The following is a 4,929-nucleotide window of genomic DNA, read 5'->3' on the forward strand; positions in this document are numbered from 1 at the left end:
TAGATTTGCTCGTCTGCATATTCATCTCCACGCTGCCCTGATGTTTCACCCGTGGCGCTCTGAACCTTGTGAAGTTGTTGTGTACAAATTAACAAATACAATGTTACTCTTATGAAATCCAGGTTGTTGTAGTCAACATGCAAAGTCTTTGTTACTGTGGGGGTAGGAGAGGACAGGAGGAAAGTCAGGCGCAATCACTACCCCATCTTTAGAGCAGAGCAGGGTTTTGGTGGTAGCTGCCCCAGGATGCTCAGAGCCAAACCTGGCTAAACCTCTGCGCTGCTGAGTGCAGCTACCTCCAGCTAGTCGCACAGCTCCTGGTATGATTAGTGGATTAGTGGCCCTTGCAGATCGTCTGCCCTTGTTGGCCACCAAATACTATGAATTTTCAAAGACCCCGAAAATACCACAAGCAGATAATAAAGAATAAAACCCATCTATTGGACACATGTTAGTGTTTTACATGTAAGTCACATCAATGAAATGTGCTTTGGCAAAATGTTAAATTAATATTCAAACATGCTTATATGTCAGGGGTAAAATGCCAGTTTTTATCTGATAATGTTGAAATATTAGTGTTGAAGATTTACATATTAAAAATGTGTAACATCTAACTTTAAGATAATTCAGAATATTATTTAGATATTTCACTTCTTCATGTTGTGAACGTAAAGTATGATGATTTGTCAATGTTTTCTCATTCTCTTTGATTTTCAATGAAGTTCACAGCTGTTGTCTGGTTTGGTCATTCAGGCCTGTAGTTTCAAAAACTGTTTCTGTAGTCATTAAATACTGTAGGGAAGTGGATGTCAAGTTTTAGACTGATTTTCATTTTTTGTAAAGCACATTTAAGACAAAGACTGAATATTAAAATGGACGTTAGAAGTGTTCATTGACTGTGAAGCCAAAAGATCAAGAGCTCCCTCTGCTGACTGGCTGCAGAATAGGTCATAAACCCCGCCTCTCTCATGATAACAGAAGAAGTTTCTCTAAGACTTTTTGTCATTATAGTTTATGCTGATCGAGTTGATTTTTGTCCAAGTGTTTATTTTTCTGGGAAGTTTTTATTGAGCTTTGTGATTTTTAAAAGATGATTGTTGGACAGCTCTGATGACAAATTCGAGCTCCTGCAACTCTATCCACCCGATTAGAAGGGTAGAACAGGGATGGCAAGAGAACACGTAACATTCAACATCATTGAACTTTTTTTGAATCAAAATATTTTTATTGAGACACAAACAGGGTGTACATTAAGTGCAGTGTTGATCAGCCAATGATATTAGAGGATGTTATAAACACCAAACGCAGTTAGCAGTAACGTCTACATGGGAAAAGTAAGAGACATATGCAAAGGGAACGAACCAGTAACTGCACATGGTAAGTAAATGAGGCATGGACAACAACAGCTTGTGTTACTTTTTTGCTTTTTAGGTTAGAGAAAATATAAAGGTAAACAAAAAAACAAAAAAAAAAAACAATAAACAAACAGAAACAACAACAACAACCATTATAAAACAATCCCTAGCCTGTCACTGCCAGTGGTATCGTGAAATACTTTCCCCAGTCCCTTTAAAGACCTAATTCTACATCAGAAAGAGAGAGATGATGAAGCTGCATCTGAATCATGGTTTTAAAGGTTTGTGTACAGAGTCCAGAAAGGGTCCCCAAATTTCAATAAACTGTGCATTTGAATGTTGGAGTGAGAATCTTATTTTCTCAAGCTTTAAGCAAGCCATAATATCTGCATCATTGAACTTTTTATGACTATAAATGTCTGATTTAAATCAAGCTGTGGACTGTACTGACCTGAGGGATGTTTTATGTCTTGTTAGTATCAAGCTGCAACCTCCAGTCTCAAAATATGAAGCCCATGCAGAAGTGTTATAAACTGCAATTCATCGAGCATCCCCTTGAGGCTGGCTACAGAAACAACGGAAACCACATACACACCAATTAAAAAAAGACGATCTTTGCAGCAATAATAAACATGTTTACAGCCTGGTTCCAAAAAACGCTTGGGTCTACGTAGCTTATTTCTTGATCGGCACACACTGTATGTGGGGGGTGATTTTTTTTTAATTGCGACGGTTCAGAAGATATTAAGATTACCTAAATAAGGACATGACTGACTTGACTGACAGACAGGAACACATAGCTGTTGGCTAGGAGGCTCAAACTCCGCCTCTTTACCCCACACTAAGTTTGGTTGAGTTCAGCATTTCCAATATGACTCCCACCGATGATTGGCTTCAAAACAGCACTCAGGAACAGATGGGTGACGTCATGGATAAAACGTTCATTATTTCTACAGTCTATGGTTAGTATGCATGTATTGATTAGTAGAAAGGATGTGACATCAGTTCTGCAACTCTACCAACCAGGTCACTCCTGCGCCTGTCTTGGCTGCATCAGCACAATATATCAGCGTCTATAGAGGCGCTTTCTGGCCTTCTCATCTCACAATGGATGGAAATGAAGGCTTGACTATTCTATGTACAGTAACAGTTTTACTTTGTTTAACTTCAATAAACTGAATAGAGACGACAGAGGACCAATCAGAGATTGTTTACAGAAAATACTTTGACATAGTCATGTCTTAGTGACCTACAAGTCTGCAAAGTGATTATGTTTCATGATGAGGAGAGCACGCTGATCTCACTCACTCAGTCATGGATAAATGGAACTTTTCACTGGCAAAAAATGCATCAGCGGCCTCTCAGGCTCAACAGGAAGTCTGATTATCTTAAACGTGTAAAAGTTCTAAAAACAGTGATTACCCTGATGCAAGTTTGTTGAGCAGCCCACAAGGTAGGTAACACATTCAATGTTTATTATGGAACAACTAAAGTTTATGAGAAGAAACAAATAGTCCAGAACAGAGTTGTAAAAGTTGTTACAGATTCATTAAATGAAATGCAAATAAAGATTCTGGTCTTTAAAATCTGGACTTGTTTCTATCTGTGGCTGAATTAGTTCAGAGTTTTTGCACTACATCGCTCATTATGCTTTGGAGTCTCTTAAACACATAAACACTTCATCAGAAAGGATCACATTACATTCATTCAGATAAAAAGCAATGTACTGTAACATTCCTGTTCCTGACTGTCTTTTGCTTCTTTATTGGCATCACCTGTCTGTTGGTATCAAAGTGTTGGGAGTCTACTTCATAAAATCCATAAATGAGCATTAATGAAGTGGGCTAGCAGAACCGTTGCTATTATCTCCCAGTGCAGCCCATAAAACATAAATCTGTCAAGATGCTTTGTTTCTTCTGAGCAAAAGTGCCATTCCACCTACTCAAGCGGATTTTATGTCGTCTGTTATGACAGGAGAGAATAGACGGGGATATGACTGCAGAAAAAGCTTCAGCAGCTAAACTTCATCCCAATTTCAATCACAAGAGGAGCCTTGAAAGAGACATGTGGGCATTAACAGATTGAGCAACAAGCATGCCTAATGAAAAGCCAATTGTGTCTGCCTGTTCAAACTGTAGGAGAAGGTTCTTGTGCAATTCTTCCTTTCAGTAGAGTCAACACCATGACGATGTCTCACATACATGCCTGGCACACTCCTCTGAAGTGGTTTCAGAGCTGAACGGAGCTGTCGTCGTGAAATCTCCTCACCCAACTTTATCTTGACAAGTGACAGCTGTCGGGTCAAAAACTGTGAAGTTTTCTGAGATTTCTGAGTCTGGAAATGGTTTTGAAAGGGTGTTCCTGTTGGTGCTGGAAGTACTGAGAGTACCCATACACAGTGTAGAAATCTTTGCCTGTATACAGTCCTGAAACAAATCCAAACTTTGGTAAAAGAACCAAAGTTTTAGAATCAGAGTACTAAAACAAACTGAAGAAAATAGATCATTACTTAGAATTTAATTTTTAAATGTTGTGTTTGATCAATGTTGTTCATTCATTGATGTTTTTTTCAATATAATGTCTTAATACTCTGCTGGGTAGCTCTTAATCCCCTCCAAGATCAATAAAGTTGTATAATAACCTGCATTATTGCATTGTTTATAGAAATCTAAAAGTATACAGTTACTCTAGGACAATATTACTCTCTCAGTTGTACTTAAGTATGACTATAAAAAGTCAGAAAAGTCATCACCTCTTTCAAATAAGAGGCAGCCAATTAAATCACTTTGAAGCACGAGGCAGTTCAAGTCTATTTTTGGATTTACAAAATGACAGCTGACTTCTGTAAAAAACAATGAAAGTTAGATAATGTTTTATGTAACCTGTTCAACATTTGATTGTACAGATTTTGTGCAGAAAAAAAATCAAGGGTACTGTAATCAGCATGTATCCTAGGGTGGATAGGGCCCATCCTCTGCTAGCCGTGTGGTTGTTGCCCTTCTTTGGGTTGATGTCATTTGAGTCAGTCTTTACTTAAGTCATCATTTCGTTTTGCTGACAACAGGGCAGAATTGATGTTGACTCAACCACCAAATTCCAGCTATTTGATAAAACATAAGATAGCCCTCTGCAAAGCCTGTCCTACATTAGCTCTGGGCACTGCAAGGTAGTGTGGCCGAGGCACTGGATTTAGGCTCCAGTCTCTCAGGAGGCGTTGGTTCAAATCCCACCACTGCCATTTGACGACCATTGCTGTCTCCACATGTGATTGCCTGTCAAGACTTTGCCCTCTTACGTGTGGTGGGCTGGATAAATGTGGTGCAACAACACTTAAGTGCTGTTGACACAACCTCCAACTTCCAGCTATTTGGTAAAAGATAGCCCTGCCTGACAGCCTTCTTACACTTGCACTGAGCACTGTAAGGTAGTGTGGCCGAGTTGTCTAAGGCACTGGGTTTAGGCTCCAGTCAGGAGGCATGGGTTCAGATCCCACCATTACCATAAGCCAACCACAGCTTTCTCCTAAGGAGAAGGCCTGTCAAAAGTTTGCCCAGTGTTGCTCTCTCATTATGAT

The sequence above is a fragment of the Notolabrus celidotus genome, chromosome 8 (assembly GCF_009762535.1).
Source record: "Notolabrus celidotus isolate fNotCel1 chromosome 8, fNotCel1.pri, whole genome shotgun sequence".
Classification (NCBI taxonomy): Eukaryota; Metazoa; Chordata; class Actinopteri; order Labriformes; family Labridae; genus Notolabrus; species Notolabrus celidotus.